General features: G+C 37.9%; 1 protein-coding gene across 1 annotated transcript in view; it reads right to left on the reverse strand.

Annotated features, from left to right (window-relative positions):
* The window catches only part of LOC104575608 (erbin-like), an 85,038-nt gene extending 70,457 nt beyond the window's left edge, over positions 1–14,581 (reverse strand). Inside the window, exon 1 of the mRNA XM_088527304.1 lies at positions 14,466–14,581. The gene's annotated coding sequence lies outside the window, so the exon portion shown is untranslated. The remainder of the gene's footprint in view (positions 1–14,465) is intronic.
* Between the last annotated feature and the right edge of the window lie 8,101 nt (positions 14,582–22,682).

Raw genomic sequence — 22,682 nt, forward strand, 5'->3', positions numbered from 1 at the left:
ATGCCCCTACATTTACAGTTTTTATATTTTTATATTACGAAAACTTCTGGTTTAAAAAATGAGTAGTTAAGAGATGCATCAAAAACACTGAAGGACAAAACAGAACACATCTGGGATAACTGGAACACTGGCTTTCTTGGAATTTTGCTTCAACTTCATTCTGGAGTCATAATCTCAGTCTTGGATGGATTTCTGAAGTACCATAATGAAAAGTGGAATATGCAGCCTTGCATAACTGACAGTTTTTGCATAAAAAATGTTCAAGTAAAGCTACAGGGTACAAGGAATTGCATCTTGTCTAGAAACGTGAAGTTTGTGTAATGAGGATAATTCAGTACTAAATTTCAACAATAAAAGGCTACTAGTATTTCTAGGATTAGTTAATTCTTAGCATTTACGGCAAACACAATCTTTCTGTGTGTTATGCAACCAAAAATCGTGGCTCTGTATGAACATTTTTTATGTTAGTCAGGCCACCAGCTGCTTCTTAAGCAATTACCTTACATGTGCACCCTATGACTGTACACATTAAAAATTAAAAATTACTCAAATTTAAATTTCCAAATGAAGGAAGCTGAGTAGGGTACTTTTATTTGCATTTAAGTGTGAGGTGTGGAAATACGGGAAAAATTACCAGATAAGACACATCACATCAGCACATATACCTGTACTGGAATTACAAATGCACTGTAAGTAAAATGCATTAAGTACTAGCTTCCCCACAAAGGGTCTTTTTTGTATCTTGCAACATGATCTCAACTAGCTCAGAAGAAAGGTCACTTTCCAATTTATTTTGCAGATACAGTAACAGGTACTTTAGATTATTAGTGATGAAGTACCTTCAAGCTAAAAATACCTAACTAAATCTTATTTAACCCTGCCTTAGCGCATGGCTTGAATCACATTTGACTGGGCAGAACTCAAAACCTCTTGACTTCTCCAACCAGAAAGGCCTGGCTTATGAACCTCAGCAAGCTTGCTAAAGGTAGCAGGAGAGTATTTGGGGGAGTAATCATGTGTCATCATCTTGTCCTTACTCTTCTTTGGTGCAGCCCAAATGCTGTTAGAAGCAGGACACTTGCCCAGGGCACAGGTATATCTGCTGGTCTGCACCAGTGTCACCGCTCTTACTATTTCACTGCGTCCCATAAGCTGCCCACATCTTCAAGTGGCTCATTTCCAACTTGCCACTTGCTTTTACACTGCTGAAGCCTACAGTTGACTCAACATGTTTCTTAGGAAAATTTTCACCTAGATGTGTTTCACCCCAAATGCTTGTCATTCTCTGACCTCTCACAGAAAACTTTGAAGGGACATTGAGCACTCAGAACACTAGTGGCAAACTTGCACACAACAGATCAGGGAATATGAAGATATTTCAGTATGCTAAATGACAAGGAATAACAACACGGCACTTTTCTCCATTTCTAATTAAAGAAAAGGGGGAAGGAGGGTAAGTAGGGTCATGTCAATTATCCTGTTAATTTAAGGAAGAGTTAGAAAAAAAAAATCTTAAAAATTGCTGGTTTGGCAGTCATTTCAGTCAGTCTGCAGCACTTGACAATCACTCTCCTCTTCTGGTAATCAGAATAATTTATTATTTAATTAAATAATTCTAGGTAAATATTCCCGGACCGGAATTACCTCTGCTTACCCTATACATCCACTCATATTCAATGACAAAGACAGTATGTCTGCCTAGCAAGATTTCAGAGATCTGCTGAAGCGCACCAGGCACTGCAACACTGCAAACTACTGCACAGAAACACACACATGAATTTTTAGACCAGGAAAAATGCAAAGTTCCAAAGACCTAGGAAGTATAGCAGAATGTGCAATTAGTATCACGATCCTCAATAAATCAAGTGTTGTATGAGAATGCCTATAACCAAGCAATACTAACAAAAAGTGACAAATTCCATACTAACATACTACTCATGGTAATCTCTCCCAGAGAAAAAATACACTTCTAGGATTTGCGTGAATTATCACCTGAAATACCACAGAAGTATAAATTTTTAAACTTGGGTGATTTATGCACTGCATCAAGTCAGATTAAAACTGGCAGAATATTAAGTGTCAGGAAAATATATGCAGAGACATAGGTAATCATTTCATGTACTACAGTCAAAGTTCTGTTGTTAACAGTTACTGGCAAGATGAAGAGAAACTTTTGACATACAGCGAGTTAGTGTTAAGAGGGAAAAAAAGAGATCTTTAGTGAGGAAACACAGGACAAATATCTGCCCCTCCCTTGCCCCCCCCAAAAAACCCCTACGAATTCATACTTGAATACAGAAGGGTTTGTAGACTGGCATAGTTAATATCAGATTCCCACATTTGGGTGGTGCAGAGAAGAAGAAGGAGGAAGAAGGAGCGGGGAGATGGGAAGGTTTCAGAGACCATTATGAACAAAGAGCACATCATGTTCTTTCTGGAAGCAGGTGTCACTGTCCCTTACTGTTTCTTGTTACTTTAAGTGTTGAATCAAGGCCAGACATTTAGAATATTTAGAGTACAGAAACAATCTGTGCTGAGCAGGTTGTCTGACCGAGGACTTTGGGCACAAGCTCCAGGAGCTGCACTGTCCTCCTGGTCTTGGTTGGGAGAACCTAAGACATCTACTTTGCCTTAAGCAATAAGTGACTGACCTACTTCAAGCTGTGGGTCATCCTCATACCATGGATCTGCTTACAGATAGAATCCTTCAGTGCAGGAAGCAGGCAGTTAATGGAGCTTTCTCCACAAGTACCCCTAGATTCACATTTGCTTCCAGCACGGCCTAAAATAACCTGCATTTAGCAATGCTGTTCATAGACTACTGGGGGCATCCATTTGAGAAGCGTTCTGCCAAGGAATGTGGTACTCTTCTCAAGAGTAACAGGATGGAAAGGAACTTCTGTAGGACACTGCCTGGCTGAATTGCTATATGAATTATTATTTTAGAGGTTGACTGTTTTGCCAGGGCATCTAGAGTTCTGGGAAAGGTATTAATTATCTTAATACCAAATGAAATGCATGGTGCACAGCATAATGAAATTTTACTCAATACTCAGTACTATAACAGCACTCCTGGGCAACATGGTTAAGAAAATAATGCACATTCATATCTTCACATTTGCAATGGACCTAGTGAATTTCTTTTTTGTAAACTGTTTTTGCTTGTGGAAGTAGGTCAATGAAGGGAGGTCTCCAAGCTGAAATCTGAGCAAAGATAGCAAACTTGAACTTAATTTTCTCAACAAATTATTTTCAAATTATTTCTGTCACTTCTGTCAATAGAGCAGCAAAAATCCACACTGTGAAAACGCTATGAGTGCAAAGTGTGGTTTCACAACAAAATACACATACTTAGGTTTAGAAAAAGTACCAGGGATGCAAAAAGCCTCCTTTATAATAGTGCAATTAGCACAGAATTGACCAATGTAATCCACCTTGTTATAATGTTGGTACGTATAATAAGGAGGAGGACTGCTGGCTTATTTAGAAAAAAATCTAGTATAGAAACCTGAAAATTAGTGTTTTTCATAACCCATGAAGAGAGATTTGCTTCCTTGCCTCAATTCTAGCAAATTATCAGCTTGACACAACTACCCAGAAACACTCTTGAAGTCTTACTAAAGCAAACGAGTATGTCAATTCAATCATTCCTGAATCAATGATACATAATACGCCATCCCACATTAATTTTGATACCATTTCCTACATAAAAAAATTATCAGGAGAATCTGTTTACAGAACCAAAACATTTCATATTAGTGGATAGAAATCACACTAGAGAAATTACTACTTAATTGAAAATAATTACTAATATACAGGAGGTAATGAATACATTCAACAAAGCATAGTGTTCAGACTTATGATCTATTAATCTCTGTAAACCAGGATGCTTTGTAAAACAGTAACAACAGTATATAGTGACAATTTAATCCTCCTCAGACACAACAATCCTGGTTAGTCTTTAGTGATACCACCTGGTGTTGTCACTGTGATGTCATCAGTTTTTTTCTCAGCTCTGACATGTACAGAACAGTAAGACTCAAACATTGTGGGGAGGGGGGAAAGAAAGCAAACACAAGAGAAAACCACCTGGGGTCCATCAAGGGACCAAGCTTCATTGATCTTCACTTCACAAATCATGCCTAGGGACCACTGAACCAGCAGAACTCAACAGCTGCAGCTGACATCTGATGCATCACGAGAATTACTTATTTTTCGAAGTGACATTTGTACTAACTCATTGACTGGAAATGGGGAGGTTTGCAAACTGCACCAAGGCCTCAACTCAGCCTAAGGAAGTTTGATAGCTAATGGTTACAACTATAAATATTAAATGGAGTTATTGCACAGACACTGGACTACACCAGAATTCCTCCACTGTGACTAGAAAGGATATATTTAGTCTAAATGGAATGAGTGATTAATCTGTATGATGTTGTTATGACCCTCACACTCCTCCTTCCCTGCTACCTCTCACCACACGTACTCCTTTCTCCTTCCTCTACTTCATTACCGCTACAGGTTGTTCTTATCTTTTATTAAATGCTGAGGTAACTTAGGGAGGGACACTTATTTTATCTGTCCAGTACTTAAGAAATACGTCATCGTGTCTTATAGTGACCATGGGTGTGTATAAAATGCTGGTGGCACCCAGTACCCACCCCTCTGAGCAAGAGAGGATTGGCTATATTTTGCTTTAAATGGATGCTGACTCACTACCATAGGCAACTCGTCAGCTACCTGGAAAGCAGGAGAGACCCCACACCTATTGCCTCAAGCAGGCGCGGGGTCATTTCTACAGCAGCTTATGCACACTTTCGGATCCCAGAGCTGTTCAAGTCTGTTAAGACTCAAAGGGCTGCAGAGAGACTTGGCAGCAGAGCCTTGGGCACATATAAAATTCAAAGAGCAAGGTCTACAGACTGTGCTCAATGCTAGTGGCACTCTAAATGCACACATTTATCTGGGGACTCTGGCCTTTTACAGGGCTACTACTCACTGCTCCACAAGATTAAGTAACACACTGTTAAGTGCTATTACCCAAACCATCTAAAGGTCTTATTTTAAGTTTATCAAATTATACATAAAATGCACTGAAATAAGTTGGCAAAAACAGTAACTATCTGGTTATTGTCTGAAATTAGATTAGAAAAAATATTAGGAACTCGATAAATCTTTTACTTCCTTATTTGCAGCATATCCCATATTTCAGAAGCACTATTTTATAGCATAACAATTTAGATAGGAAAAGATTATTAACAAAACAGAAAGTAACAGCAAACAGTTGCTATATTTGTGTGCTTAATTATAGATATCATGCTCCCAGCCAAGTCATTGTTAGGACGTAAGTTCCTGAGTTCCCTTTCCTTCCAGGGCAGGGGTGAGCAGCGCTCATTAAGCAACACTGAAATCTAAATTTAATTATCCTTTTTCCCCCACCTACAAATGGCTGTAACTTTCTAATTAGAAACTGCTTTTATGAGCCTTTTAATTCCTTCTGAATTTATTTTGTTCCATTATACTTTATAAAATTGTATTAGGAGACCTCGCTGACTAGTTTTGATTACAGATATAATTAGCAGTCTCAGAACTTGCTTGCAAAACTGCTGAACACTCGTATTTACAAATGCAATCAGTCTCAGCTGTTCTCTGAACATAAAGAATAGTATAAAAAAATTAGGATGGTTTTGCTTGCTTGGGTGTGCTTAAAGAACAGAAAAAGAACTGTCAGATACTTTTTACAACTGTCAACTATGCTGAGTATCAATTTCCTGTCATTACAGTTTATCATTAACGCATCCCATATGTACCTTACGGAGACCAGTTCTGGAACATCAGTGTTCTCCATAAACAACCACCAAGGAAAAACCCAAGAGAAATAACACACTTCTATATTCAAAACAGGAACTAGATAGTAGGAGAGGAACAAAACAGAATCACATGAATTTTTAAAATGCCCGGATCTGAAGTAGGGAGATGCTCTCGGAGCAAGGGGCCAGGATTAAAATTTTCCAGTAAGTGGTGAGCACAGGGGTGTCCTGCTGGAAGCTCAAGTTCCTGTTAGAAAGAACTCATTCATCATTAGGTGCAGTAGCTACTTGATCATGACTAACCACATGCAACATCATTCCAAAACATATTTTCAGTCTATTACGTTTTAAACGGGCATGTGCTATGTGCCACTGAGGTATGATTTGTCTCTCTGTGACATTATCATGTTACTCTTGAGGAGACTAACGCTGCTGCTTAGTCCCATTGTTTGAGCCAACTTATAAACACGGAGCCTTGGCATCTCATTAGAGCTACTCACTACCTGCTTAAGAAGCACCAAAGTAGTTTGTTGACTATCACTTTTTACTCTATTATTTAAGTTACCAAACCCTTTTGCAAAGCTAAACTGCATTTCCACAAAGATTATCCTAGAAGTGATTTGCTTTATGGATGAAACAAAACTATACAATTCCTTTGGATTTTTACTGTGCAACAGGATGATGATTTTTGTCTGAGGGACACAAAAGCAACCCAGGACCTCAAGAACTCAAGAACTTTGAAAACATCTGGAAAAAACAAGAGCACAATTATTGTTTTAAACCCTGGATAGAAGATGACAGTGCCTGGAAAAGAACAGGATATGAGTTTGCTGTTTTCGCTCTGATAATGAGGTTATAGCAATGGCTGTTTTTACCTCAATTCTTAATGCCTTAATTAGAGAACTTACCTAAGCTAATATAGCATAGTACAAAACGCAGAAACTGCTGGTTGCATACAGGATGCAAAGAACCCTTAGGTGATCTCATTCTCAAACTCTGTCACTGTCTGAAAAGTCTCCTTGGTGAAATTCCCTGCTTGGAGGAATGCGACACCTTCACAAACTGATGAAGGTATCCAAACTACATGCCCTGAAACTGCATTTTGAAGAGTGCATTAACATACACATCTTTCCAAAGCCCATTCCCATACTGCAGTGGCCCATTCCAGCTCACAGTATCTTCTAACAGCCAAACACCTGCATACAACTCTGTTCTCATTTCTGAGTGAAATAGGAAGCAGGGTGGGAGCTCTGAAAAACACCCGATACCTGCTGTGGTCTAATCTCAATGAGTTCCTGGACACAGGATTTTCTAGACACAGTGAAAAATTTAGCCTAAAATTCGAGTCTGTATATAAAGCTTTCTTAGCAATAAAGCAAATCATTTGCTGATTAGTGAATTCTAGCCTTTTACAGAGGAAAATCAGCCACTCACTGTAGTCCATTAGAGGGCACCTTTATACAATTTTCTGTCTAGCACTAAGACACTCCAGAATAAAAAAATGAACTTTTTTCAAGGGGCTGATTTTTAACAGATCACCTATGCATATTAGCCACTGAAAAAGCACTAGATTTCTTTCTATTTGGGAAAAATTTCAGAAAGATCAGTAGCAAGATTAACGGACTAATTCCACTCCAGATACCAGCTTCCATTTTAATACCATTAAGGGATGAGAACTGAAACAGATTGATGGCATCAGCAATAAAATAATTCAACGCAGTTTTAATGCATTTACTTGGAGAGTAAGCACATGGTCCTGTGCTCCTATAAATCTATTCCGCTATAGAAAGGAAAGCATTTCAGGTTAATAGCAGTCTGGTGCTTTACAAGAATGAGAAGGTGGGCTGAGCTTTCAGCATGAGCTACGCTTTTAGAGAAACCAGAATATGCACTAACAGATAACACTATTCCTGTCATCACACCAGTTAAAAAGAAAGAAACAGCCTGAACAGCTTTAATTAGCTGACCTGGCAGGCCACTATCTAAACCAAAACCAGTAAACATTAAGACAGAGCCTGACCAATTTATTTAACACTCTCCAGTTCAAGAAGTAGGCCTTCTTGCTAGATGTAAAACTGTGCAACCATTCTCCAAACAAAGCACATTTAACTGTTTTATTATTTAAAATATATATTTTTAAAGAAGTACAGCTGTAGTGAAATTTAAAAAGTCACCTCACTTTTTTTGTCTTTACAGAAACGTGGAAATAAAATAAAAGAAAAACAGAAAGAGAGGGGCTTGGTCTGTTTGCTAACACAAGTTCCCAGTACACTCCACAGGAGATCCTTCCAGTGATAAAGTTCTCAATGAGACTGTCTCCACAGTGAGAGCCCCAGAAGCACCATCTCATTCAGTTCACTATATTGGGATGTCGTGTTCCCCTCCCCCTTTCTGCTCAGCCCTTTTCCTTTTCTGCACGTTCTCTGCCTTCCCTTGTCTTTCTAGCACTAAGGTTTCCCTAACACTCTACCACATGACAGGAGAGTTCTAGAAGCACTTCTGAGCATTTTGCCTGCTTGAATTCAACACGCAAAAAACCAGGACTGGTCTCTGTCACCATCAGCAGCTGTTCCTACAGCTTTGGAAATTACCACTAGCTGGTGGTGATTCATCAGCTAGTGGAAACCACCACTATCATGCCTGTTACTCATAGCCACATCTCCTCTCAGTCATTCTTCCCTCTTGTTCCTGTAGTCTCATGTGATTCCTCTCCCATACATTCCAACCAAAATCTTACTATAAAACTAACTTCTGGCAAAATCCTTGACAGTGCTGCTGTCCAAGGACTCCTCTTTTTGGTTTCAGTTTTCTTTTACAGACAAACAGCTCAATTTTAGTCTATTCTCTCTACTATTATCTCCTTCAGACTTGAGGGGTAAGCTCATCAGCACAGTTCAATTCTACCACCATTCTCAACATTCTCTTTATTGAAACCATTTCCAGACAGATCTATACAAATTCACCATGTCATCCATTACCTCTTGCCTTCAAAGCAATACTCAAAACCAAAATCCTGACCATCGCTGTGCCGCTGATGTGAAGATAACATTGTTCATCAAGCTAACCAACACTTCCCTCTGTCCCCCAATCCAGGTCATCTCTGCCCATCCTTGGGGAGATGCAGTCTAGTTTTTACACCACACTCCAATTGAATTATGATAGGTGATTCCAGTTGCTTTTCTATAACTCCTTTGGGCTACACACCAGGGTAATCATACTATTTGAGAAAAAAAGGACTTTAGACATTTATTAAAATGTATTAAATGTACTACATTTGTACAAGCATACACACAACAAGACCAATGGAGTTATATTGGTAAAAGTATTCAGGCATTTTAATCAGAAATGTTTACAGCATCTGTTTCCCTACTGTCCCAAGTCGGAGCTAACAAAAACACAAATAGAGTATGATATGAACATAAGATTCAAAAGAAATACATTGTGTCCTGATGACTGTACTCTGGTAAAACAGGGAAATGAATGCTCTGTGGGAAACAGCCCTCAATTCTAACTTGATCTGTACTGAGAGCATATTATATATATATATTAAAAAAAAATCTATTCAAGCAATTTCTCTGACATCTGAAAGCAAAGGTATTCTTCTTGTGCTCTCATTAACTCAATTACAGTTGAAGAAATTACCTTTGCGCATTCAGAGAGTTTTGCCTCTGTGAGAGGAGATATTTCAGCCTGTATCTGTTATTAGAGATAGAATAAATCTGGAATCATTTTTACTTGAAGTCTGTATTTCAGCACAGGAGCTGGGAAGGAATAAAGGATCATCAGCAGCCTTCTACATCAAGCAAGAAAATGGCTTCAGTTCTAAATAGCTTGGTAGTAGCCAGAGGACCACAGAGGCTTCTTGATCTAACCCAGGATTCTCATCCTCAAATACCAAGAGTAACATGCAAAAGAACAGGGATGTGTTCTTACACAAGCAATTAACTCAGAGTGCAGAGGAGGAGCACGTCAGCAGCAACCTGTACCTCACATAGTAGACAAGGCAAGTCATGAATCCTACAAGCTGAACACAGCCCAAAAACAGAGAGGTAAGCATCACTTACAGGCAGCCATCGGGGAGTTTAGAAGCGAGCCACTTGACTGTTGAACAGGCCTACAAGAGAGTCTGATTCTTAAGAGTTTTATCATCAAGCCTGTGCTGTTCCTTTTTTCGTCATTTAAGTATCAGGTGGACACTTTTCACTCCTATGTTATTTTACAATTGTGGCTTTCTAAGCATCCAATAAAACTTAACTGATATCCCTTTAAAACTGGAGGAGAAAAAGGATTTCTATACAGTTTTTTATATTAGCTGGATGGATTTCAAGTGGCTAATTAATGCTACTGATTAAGCTTTATATTTATTATGCAAAATCTATACTCTTATCAAAGAGATGTTTTAAATTACATACTCATTCACTTGGCACCTTTGAGGTCAGGTGCTATTCTGAACCCTTTCACCTTTGCTTCTAAGAAGACTGTACACATCAACTTCTACGAAAATTTTAGTATTAACAGTGTAAGACCATTTGCATATAAAAATCGAACTTCCTGTACTGCAGCACTCATTACTCCAAACGCAACTGGTGGCTTGCGGTAGCTAGCTATTTATTTGCTTTCAGTAACTAGATATTTTATTTTGTAGCTTATATGAGAGAATACTGTTAACAAGTTTTAATGCTATCTAAAGGTAGTTAATTTTAAAAGTCAAAAATAGGCAGCTATTTTAACCAAAATAACACTGTTTTCCTCCTTTGGTCCTTCTGAATTTGTAGTCATCAATTTAAGGCATCTAATCACATAATTCTTCCTTACCAAGCACAAGTGATATTGAACAGACCAAGCCTTTAATTTTAAATAGACATTAAAAAAAAAAAAACACACACACATACATAAAACACTGAGTACCTAACACTTCGTTTTCTGTAGATACTTACAGTTACAGACTGTGAATAATTTTACTTCCCATATCTTGATTTTGCATTAAAAGAATAAAGACTTTTTCCTTTCTGTTTTACTCTATTTGCTTATCCTCTGTAATCAATGTTTACAACAGATCTCCTCTCTCAGAGAAATCCACCATCATTCTGCCCTAAAAACAAGCTGATATTTCATAAAATCAACGCCTTTCACTTTTGTATCACTCATCTAATCAGTTTGCTCACTTATGAGATCCATTTCAGTTGTCTTCACTGGCTCACTGGCAGGAAGAATGTCTGGAGACCTCCTGGATCCTCTTTGCTGTTTTAGAACAAACTATTGAAGGCGGAAATGCAAAGGGACACACTTAACAGCCATGCAGCTCAGACAAAGGCATTCTCCATTCAACAACTCTCTGAAGTTGGCCATATTTAGACGTTGCTGGGTACAAAGCTTATTTCCTGTACTATACCTTTCCTATTAAAGAAAGGCAATTCGTTCTTCATTCTTTCTGTGCATGACACCTGAACTGACTGCAAAATAGCTAGCTGTAAACTAGCCTGCTTCATCTTCCACTCTTCCTCAGCAATGGACAGTATTTCTCATACCAATGTGGTGTTTTCACACTGGTGTTGTGCGGCCCTCCAGACATAATGCAAGAAATCTTTTTTATGAAGTAAAAAAGAAGATGTTTTTGCAGGGAAAAAAAAATGCACATGTACCATGGCACATCCCTACACCCTCTCTTGGCTATACTATTTCAAAGTTGTACACTTTACTAGGTGTTTTTGCCTCATCATCATTTCTTCCTTCAGCAGGAAAATATTCTGCCGTACTACAACAAAACATTTTCCATTAAAAACTCTCAGAAGAAGAGGAAACACTCCACTTCTGTGAATGACAGAGAAGCTACATGCTTCTCTGCAGAAATACGCACCCATTCCTAAACCTGTAAACTGCAGTCTGGCAAGAGCCCAGAGACAACTACCAGGAGGAAGTTTGCTTGTATAAATTTAATTCTCCGTCTCCATTGAGCAATATAGCTGGAATAGGGGAGAAGGAAGCCTGAATGTGTCGTACTATTTAAATAAGTTGGGCAGAAGTTCTCTCCATACTTCCTCCCTCAAATACCACCATGCATATTTATAACTTTATATAAAATATTTTTTTTATTTGCTAGCTGTTGAACTGAGAAATACTATTCAAAAATTGCTTACTCAGTGCAAAAATCGGCTTCCTAATTCCTAGTCTTTGCGCAGAACTAAACAAATTTGCTTCGACATAGTCAGAATGAATGCAGTTATCCCTTATGCACTTTTGGCCACATCTCAACCAGGAAGCTTATCACACAAGCCAACTCTCTGATAACCTAATCTTGTTATAGACAGGCTCCACTAATAGCACCCCATTTTTAAGTTACAAACTAACTACTGTCCCTCACAAAGCCTCAAACTAAAATAACAGTCAAACTAGTCTAAATTTTTTTAACGTTCAATATCCACAATGTTTAGAATTGTTTCACCTAATAATCAAGGTAGGTGATGCACCTCTTATGCATTACAGAGGACAGGCACCAAGCTGACAGAAAGACAGATCGCCCGTACAGATCGCTCAGATAAAACAAGTCTTGCACCAACCTCATCATCCTTCATAACTCAACCATCTGAGATCGGCGTGAGCAGGCGCCTCATGCCAAAACTTGCCAAAAGAACTAGGAAGGATGAGGCCAACATTTACTGCTACAAGAACAAATGAATCAGCAAGTCAAGAGAGCTCACAGAGTACATATGCAGACCAAAGGTTACATAAAGCACCTTGGCACATGCCCAAAAACTGAGAATAAAGCCAACAAAATCCTAAAGGGATGGGCTAGGGATAGGGCTTGTCTCTAGCCAAATTTTTACTTATTTATTCAGATGGAAGTCCTCATGGAAAGCCAGTGGAATAAGATTTTCCTTAACTTACTTTAATGAAATTCAAAAATTGCATCCTTAAATGAAATGTACTTAAGAGACCAAATATATTACTCCATTAATACATTATAATATACACACTAATACATAACCTTCATTCTGGATCTTGTCATTTAGTGGTGTGCTCTGGATTTAGCTCCATGACAAGTTAGGGCATCTTTTCCAGAAAACCCTCCATTTCAGAACTTTGAGAAGAGTTTGGAGAACACAAACTCAATTGGCAGTAAGAAACTTTTAGCCAAGAGGACAAGAAATATAACAAGCACCAGTTATGTCCCTTGCAATACTACAATAAATACTTCATCACATTGTGTTGTACAATTCAACTCTTCAATATGTTTGCAGTCACAAATCTATTGCAAAGACATTATTAGCTTCCCTTTCCTGGTCTTCTTAGCCCGCAGGCACTTCTTTCCCTCCCCACACACAAAAAACTTTGTTCATCAAGTCTGTCCCATGAGCCAACAATTAGGAATGAAGGCCTACACATAAAATAAGAGCAAACTACTACAAAGCAACTAAAAATATATTATAGATTAACCATTCCATCTGAATTACCTTAAGCAGATTTGAAAAGCAGATTTACAATGCAGCTAAGATTATAAAAGAAGAATCCAATTCAAAACAGAATTATTATTACAGATGTTTGAACATTATCAGTCTACCCTGTTATGCACATTAGGGAAAGTTGCTGACAATACGAATAGCGTTAACAGCAACAAAAAGGAGCACACCTAAATCAAAGCTGTGCACTTGCGCTTGAACTCCCTTTTCTAATTCCCTTGTATGTTAACTTACTGGCAAATATAGAAATCACAGCTTATTAAAAGTCTCGGCCTATTCACAAATCACAAAACTGCATCTCTCCTGTGACTGTTTCACAGTACCACTCGCTCTTGAGAGAACAGTGAAAGAAATCTCCGAAATGTAATAAAGAAAAATGACACTTCATTGCTTCTATAGATTCTTGATTACAGAGAAACGGATAAGCAGAATTACTCGTACAGAATATTTTCCAGTATTTTTACTAACATAGGTAAAATTTTCTTCTCAAAACGACAAAATCTCAAAAAGACCCACCCTATCACTAGTCAACATTATGTATATGTAACAAGTACACCAAAACAAAAAAGTAACTTGTGCTTGTAAGTGGGGGAAAAGAGCATTCATATTAATGTTTCTCTGAATACAACAATAGCATTTAAGTTAGCTTATCCAAGGCAGAAATATTTGTTTGAAATGATTTTCAGTTTGTTTTTGCCTTTGTTTTTTGGGGGTTGGGGGCACACAGAGCAACCCGAATATATTGTCCTAAACATATCAAGAATCTTTCCAAGTAAACAAGGCAGAAAATTGTGTAAGGAACAATGGCAGACAGATTGCCTATCCAGAAGAACATGAACGTGTTGAAGCCACAGATACATAGAATACATTCTGTGATCCACCTGTAGAGCTTGCCCCTGAGTAAGTGCATATTTGGATACAATATAAATGGCAAACCACTGTGACATTCCCTGGCACATTCTGCCAGCATGCAGACACAATCAGCAGTTCTTCCACACCTGTCCTACAAGCTTCTTGATTTTTTTTTATTGCTAAGTATTAAAGTTCTTACTTATATGTTCTTGCACATAAAGGTAAGAATATTACCTACTAGCACACCGAAGAGTAACTAGGAAAACAACAAACATCAACAACAATAAATGTACTCAAGACATATCCCTCCCCTTATCTCCTCCAACACATGTGGATAGTCACCTACCCGAATCACTGCTCTTCTTCCAATTCACATCATAGGAGTTTGAAGCAGTTTCTGAACTTGAACCACAGAATCACCAGGATGCAGAATGGAGTTATTTAAACCATCCACATGGAACTGAAAAGTAATTACAAAAAAGTTTTCAAAATGATGGCTATCAGGGGTCCGTAATTTAAGACATTTTCAGAGTCACATATGAACCTTGTATAATATCAAAATTGAATACAGACGCAACAAGTTGTACTATATAACTTACCACCACAAGAAACAAAATTTCTATAATTACTCATTTTTGCCCTTCACAAATCTCAAAGCAATAAAAACAACAATATGCCAAAACACCGAAAAGGTATAGTATCATTTGCTCCTTCTGTACCAGCCAGAAGGATTGCTAATAACTTTTAACCAAAACAAATCCCATCCACACAAATAAGAGAAAGGGAAATTTAAAGTCCAAGGTTAACAAAATGCAGTAAGATATGCAGGGCCTAAACTAGGTAACTTCTCAAAGCACTGCTACTCCAGTGAATAGCAGAATCTATAGTCTGAAAGATAACATATACCACCCACACTGTGCCACAAATACTCCCACAGCCCTCATAGGGAAATACAATTGCTAGCAACAGATGAGGTTTTTAAAAAGCTGCAATTATTTTAATTGGACCTGCCAGCTGCCTTTCATTTAACTTAACATGAGATTGTATTGGGAGTCTGAAGCCACAGCCATTGGCAAGAGCCAAGATAGTTGCTTACAAGTAGTTGGACCTATTTCTGAGAAACTAATTCTGCCTGGAGAGTTTTTGTGGAGTATTGCCATATGCTCTATATGTTGAGAACACAAAAGTTTTATTATGTTGTCCTGGCTAGCATGCTGGAATAATACAGTAAGTCCAAGATGTACATAGAACACACCCATAGCCTCATCTTGATGACATGTGTTGGGGCCAGTTCAAATAAGGTGACAAAACATAAGCAAAAGAGAGCATGATGAATTACGGAAGGATGGTTTTGTCATCTGCTTTCAAAACAGCAAACATCCCACACTGAGAAGAAAAAAAAAAAAAAAAAAAGGAAGAATTATGTATAATATACATCTAGGCCAGCTGCTAGCCAAACTCTTTTTTGAAAATAACATGAAGGTTCTTCAGGATAACAGATTCTGTCTAACGTGCTTTTTTCACATGGCATTCTATATGCGGGTGCAAAACAGGGAAACTTTAGGGATTATTAGAATAAGAGAAATAGAAGGATGGTTAAAGTAACCGCTTTTGCCAATTCCAGAACACTTGGCAACTTAGCAAGCCCTAGATTCCTCATACTAACGTAACTGTTTAACAGTTGCTTCGCATCTCAGCTACCACAACCAGAAACGCTCCTGCACCAGCTGGTGAGGCTGCTGTGGCTGGGCGAGAGCCTCTGAGCAATGCCAAGGTCCGTGACTGCACTGCAGCTCCATGGCTTGCTGAGGACAAGCAGCGTGGGCTGCTGCTCCCCATGGCAGTTGCCTCTGGAACTTTCCTTCTGAAATTTTCCTACTGCTCTGCTACCTACATTTAGGAACTGCTGCTCTATTATGTAAAGATAGAAGCAGCTTTTTTGGCCCAAAACTGACAAGAATAAAAGGCTTTTTTTTTTTTTTTTCTCTCCTCTGTATAGCTGTCTTCCACAGAAGGTTAAATCTCCACTTGGGTTTGAGATCCAAGTGGCACCCTTACAGGCAGAGGGTGGACTGTGCTGGACGTCCAACTCCTCTGGAGCACATGTCCCAGCTCGGGGCTGCCCCAGCAGGTCTCCATCCATGGTAGCCTCCCTTAGTGCTGCAGTCATCAACCCCCTCATTACACCCGCTGGTGACACAAAAACGGGCACTGGAGAACTGTATGAACAAGAACAATTGCACAGATTGTTACTTGAAAGACTATCACTTAGGCATTAGCTAAATATATGTATCCAGAAAGAAAGACAAACACAGTTTTACAAAAAAAAAGTTCAGAAAAATAATCCGAAAAGTTCGTCAAGAACTTTAAAAAAAAAAAAAAAAAAAAAAATTTTATACATTTTTGTGTTTCTGTCTAGAGTGTCAACACCAACCAGTGCCACCTCCTCTCTTTGGCACAGGCCTGGCTCTTTGGGGAAAAAGGGAGAGACAGGAGAAGGATCAGACCTGCAGCTCTTGGGGAGGAAAACAGCCCAGCAGAACTGCTATCACCCACATGACTGCGCTCTGGAGTCACGGGGCACCTTCCAACCAGGGCTGTAATGTTCCCAGAAGACTTTCGAGTTATGAGGATGCAGGACCCTTTATTCACCCAACGCCAGGTCCCCAAACTATGTTACCCCTTCCGTACTCCAGTGAATTTGCAGGAATATACACTGTTCAATTGCCAGTATTTTCATACCCCTTCTTGTAGGCCAAACTATCTTCAGCTCTGTAGAAGACAGGCTGTCTTCTGTAATATTTCCTTGAATAGGAAATACTAGAAGTTTTTTGTTGTTGTTGTTTAATAAGATTAACTCTTATCAACTCATACTTACAGACCTTGTAAAGATGTAAAGAGTACAAACTTTACAGATGAAGCAAAGGACCTGCACAGGAATAATGGAAAGTGCAACTTAGTGCTTACTGTTGGAGGAGACAGAGTAGTTAAGACTAAGTTTTTAGTCACAAGTTTTCTAAAATTCCTTCAAAGCAAATATTTTAATTATTTATAAATATTTTTCTATTAGCTTGAAAGAGATGGAAATGTCATTTGCAAAAATAATTTAGTGCTCACAGCAGCATAGTCACATAGTAAAATATGATGGCTTAGTACAACTTTAGAAGACAACACAGTTTTAAAGTTTGTAAAATTTGATTTCTTATAATCTAATGATTTAGTCAGCCTAGATTCACAGAAGTTTTGAAAGACAAGGAGAAAAAATTTGAAACAACTAATTTTTAAGGACATTTTCTAACCACAGTAAATACCTCAGTGCTACATATACTTTAGGCAGAGAGAAAAAGCTACAACCAATCAGTAAACGGTTTTGGTCCAGGCAGTGGTATGTCAACAGTTCATGTATTACATTCTGATTTCAGAACTGAAAGAAGTGTTTACAGGATGTGGTCTTCTAAACTGGAAGACATTCTTGCTTATAAAGTGCTATGCATATTTTGGCAATAAAAAGGCAGTTACTTGCCTACAAAGCAGTGCTATACATTTAGAGAAGACTTGAAGGAATGGAACTACACTCTTCAAAACAGATTGTCACCCTCAATACAGCAATTTACCTATCTATTTACAGTTAAGTTCATTTTACAACCCCAAAAAAGTCTGGGGGAAAAAACAAAAAAAGACTAATACATGAAGCTTTCTTGTCAAGAAGTATTCTTGGTAAAGAATTTTAGCTGTTTAGTTGGAGGAGAGGTAGCTGTAATATTAAAGTTAGACTTTGTATTCCCCACTTCCCCCGCCCTCCTCCCAAAAAAAAAAACCAACAAAAAAAAAAACTATAATTTAAATCTCCTTTTAAACACTGAAAAGAAAGAAGGAACAAAAAGAGAAAAAAAAAGAAGACCTGAAATACACAGAAGAGTCACTGCTGAGACAGGACACTGGCCTGGATATGTTAGGTACGCCAAAAAAAAAAAAAAAAAAGTCATCTGGAAGAAAAGTAGAAACGCAGGAATGCATAATAATCAAATCAGGCTTTCCTTGGCTAGCAGATCTACTGCATGTTCAGGAAGCATTAAAAAAATGGTGACTAGAATGTGAACAGATGCAATACTTATGGACAAAAAAGAACCAAGACATAGGACAACAACTTTATTACTCCAACATACTTCCTACAGCTCTCCAACATATCTTCTACAGATCCTCACAAAACTATTCCAAAAAGGCTGAGACCCAGCAAACCAAAAGACATCTCAAGCAAGGAAGACAGGTGAACTGTAGGAAAAAAAAGGCAAAGGCCCACGCAGCTAATGAGAACCCAGACACAAGCAACTGCAGGAGCTCTTTTGGACTGTATGCGTCATCTGTCAGGAGGCAAGTACATCCTCGGTTGACTGCATCATTAACATGGAACATTCAAAAATTTCAGGAAGCAGGAAGGGCAGAGTTTAAAACAAAAAAAACACTAGTATCTCCCCTTTCAATGCAGGAGACAAGATCCCATGGCAAACTTCCACAGTTTCAAATCTCATGGTATCATTCCCTCTCTTCCTTACCAAAAGAGAAGTACAGAAATGCTGGTAGCTAAGGTCTCTGCCATGGCTATTCTTCCAATGAGGTTACTTATTATTCAATCAGCACTTAACATTTGGATTTAGAGAAATCCCTATCTTCCTCAGCTAAAAACAAACAAAAAGCAAACAACAACGAAAACAGCTCTCGCTTCCTCCTTTTTCAGGACTCTATCACTTCTTACAGAAGACAAAACAGCACTAGCGACCTTATGTAAGGTAATTCACTGAAGCTAACATATAATTGTAGGCCTCATCACTGTGATGAAAGAGGAAAAAACAAGCAAGAGGCAAAATACCCAGAAGTGACAAACAAAATTGCTTTAAATTCCTTCATTCCTTCAGACATTGTTTTGAACAAAATCATGAAATCAAAAGTTTCAAATTATTTCAGATTAAAGGAAAACTTCATGCAAAAAAAAGTGATGGCATTATATTCTAAAGAGACAACCTTTATTTCCTTGCCAATGCAGTTTTAAATAACTGCGTTCCAAGTAAGAGGAATCAAACTCACTATCGCTTTATTGGCAAGGAAGGAAGTTAAATGCAACAAAACACCCTCTGCCCTGGGCTTGGTGCCTTATCATAACAAAAACCTGCAATATTTGGAGCTATTATTCATACATATTTCCACTTCCTGCATTGAGAACTTGTCAGAACTGCAGACTTTAGGCTGAATCAATATCCTTCATTGTTCATTCCTATTCTTACCTTGTTTTTCTACCTGTAGTGTCAAGAAATAATTTACATATCTTCTAGCAATAAGATACAATTAAAAAAAGTATGCTGCAGATGCCAGATACCAAGGAAGAAAAAAGAAATACTAAAAATAATATTCCTATCCCTATACTGCATCTCCTTTTGATAATTTATGAATATTTCAATCTCATATTGCATTCTTAATAAAGAGAAAAAATAGCATATGAGGAAATGAAGAATAGTAAAGGAAAAATGCTGAAAATGTAAAACAGCAACTGACATTAGATGCTATCCTCTGTACTTAACACAGGAAGTCCTTACTTTTATATTTTTTAATCCCACAATTCAGGAAAAGTGTCAGTTTTGAAAAACATATCTACCATATTCTGTTTTGCATGAAAGCGTGATATTTTTATTCATTTGACATATGCTGCTTCCTGAATGGATTTAATATATTTTGGCATTCCAGAACAGAACAGCTCTGATGTTTGGCACTCCATGCACAATGCAGCCAGGAAACCACTCCTCAAACTATGCAGCCATCTGCAGCAGAGACCAAAGGTTTTCAAACAAGCAAGCTGCACGGTTGTAAATATGCAGTATTTCAATACATAACGAAAGGTCCAACCTATAGGCAGACTTGCCTGCATGTAGTAATTTAGCCAATCTGCAATGCACAACAGCTCAGCACAAATTGAAGTGGAAAAAAAAAAGGAAAAAAAAAAGAAACTTTTCCATATCAACAGCTATCAGAAGACAGATGGTTACTTTTCTTTCTTTCCCCCCCCTCCTTTCTTTCTATCTTCATTCCTTCTCTAGACTGTGCTGCCCATGCATTAAAACAAAACAGTACCTGGTGCCCTACTTTACAGGCATTCCTCCCAAAAAGTAGCTGCAAGAATTCTTAAGACGACCAAAGAAGACAGAGCCCAAAACAGTGTAAGACAGAGAAACACAAAGAAATCACAGGTACACAGGAAGAAGAGGAACCACACTCAAAACCTGCTAGTTAACCCCAAGCTGGTTTAACTGTGACAAAGAACTGCTGCTCCAAAACTGGCTACGTTAGTAGCCAGTGCCCAAGGACACACAGGGACACATTCCTAAACACGCTGCTGCACAGCGCAACAGTGAGGAGGATGGGAGTTGTATACATGAAAGAGTTTTGCACACGTTTAAACTGCTAAATCGGTAGTTAGTTCCAAAAACAAAACCCTATCAAAAAAGAAAAAAAAAAAGGAAAAAAAAATACATAGACACATCTTGACCCATAAAATATCCCCAGTACCCTAATCAAAGTCACTACTAAAAAAACAACACATAAAACTTGACTTCAGCTCAGCTTCAGAAATCTTGCCCCTAAAGAATACTCCTGTTCCTGCCTCATGTCATCCACCTCAACAAAACAGTTTCTTTTTTGCTTTTGCACTTTTTAGTATAAAAAACATAGACCAAAAGCTTTCATTTACAAGGAAACTTAAAAGGCAGTTTCCTTTAACACACATTCATCATTACTGCCATACGGAAAGCACCCCCTATCTTGTTCTATAAATAATTTAAATTTGAGAAATAATGCTTTCCCAGTTCCAAGCATCACCTCCATTTAATTTATGCTGTAATCATAACACTTATTACTTTAATAGTATTTTCAGCAGTATTTAAGAAGTCATTATCTTGGACAAATAAAAGAATCCCTCAACCATACCTCACTTTTCCTTTCCCCCCCCTACATTCATTTTACAACTAATTTATGAATCCTGATCCATCCCAATCCTCCTTCTTGACATACAAGAGTTAGCCTTCTATCTGAACTGTGATTCTAACCATAAGTCTTCACATAACATGTGGTTCAGCACTCACTCCTATTGCCCTCCACTCATCTTCATTTCTGCCAACCTAAAATCTCTTTTGAGCCTCAACACAAAAAACAAGCTTTCAAGCTAATACTTTTGATATAAGATTATTTTTCTCTCCATTTTGCATCTAAATCAAAAGAATATTGTGATTAAAAAAGAGCTATTACCTTACTTTCATCTCGCTATGTCAGACATTTTGGAGATCAAATAAGCAACTGGTACAAAATTAACAGAGGGATATTCTTGAATGGTTTCCAAAGCATTTTTGTCTCTTCAGATAGACTGACAGCTACGGTGTACACAGAGAGGAAAAAAAAAGAGTGATGGAGAATAATTATTTATTTGCCATTTAGACAATCACACTAAAGCATATTTTTTCTTAAAGTACTGGTATTAGTATAGATCAAATCTCACTAATAAAAGTCAAAAACAAGTTTTTCACAAGACAGGTCTAAGTAGAAGGTAAATTCTTTCTTCTACTACTATGGAAATTATATGATCAAAAACTGAATTCAAAGTTGATTTAATAATAACTTAAAGTGTTGCTTAACTTCCTGGCATCCTGTGCTTTCTAGCAGGAGAAGAAAGTTTCAATATGACTTTGACACTACCGAAGTAAGAAGTGGCACAGTGTCCTGCTGATTTGCTATTAACATGTCAGCCTTCTCAGGAGAAGGAAACCAAAGAACATAATGTAGAACTTAAGAAATTTCTGTAACTCTGATCTACAAAAATTTTAATTGCTCTGTAGGTAGTTCCTTTCAGACTTTTGAAAGATTTAAAATAAATTAATACAAACATGGGGGACAAAAGAGTAACATTTGAATTTTGTGAAGGTTATTCTTCAATATTTTGTATTTAGAAGAAGAAATATAAGACTTGATCAAGATTTAACACAGAGTATGATGATCTGTGAATCCAGAATGATCCAATATATATTTGGATTCAATTAAATCAGACAAAGACTCTTTTCATTTGGAAGAGAGAGAAAAAAAGACTACCTGTGTTTGTTGTGTTTTTTTGTTTGTTTGTTTTATCTAACTAACAATTTTTCTTGGTTCTTGACTTTTTTTTTTCCCCCAATGGAGAGCGAAGGGGAAAGTAAGAAAGAAACTAGGAGGAGTGATTTAAGACACGTTTTTCTTCTATCATGTAGCTCTCTTTTAATTTGCTTCACTAATAATGCCATAAGCGAAAGATGGCATCGATGGATGCCACAGACTCCTGCAAAAACAACAGTTTCATGACAGACTAAAAAGGACTTTTGAAATCCTAGCAATACTTTCCTTTTTCTCCCTTTTAATAGTCCTAACCAGGAGAATCCTACAGAAGAGCTTGCCTGCTTCACTCCCTGTCTTTCCCCAGCGAGAGCATCATTGCAGAAGTGCCCAGGAAGTGTAGGATGTTCAGTGCTTCTGCTATCCTTCAGTAATGCAGGAC

Source organism: Tinamus guttatus, unplaced genomic scaffold, assembly GCF_059628265.1.
Source record: "Tinamus guttatus ecotype Peru unplaced genomic scaffold, ASM5962826v1 Tinamus_guttatus_pri_ptg000277l, whole genome shotgun sequence".
NCBI lineage: Eukaryota > Metazoa > Chordata > Aves > Tinamiformes > Tinamidae > Tinamus > Tinamus guttatus.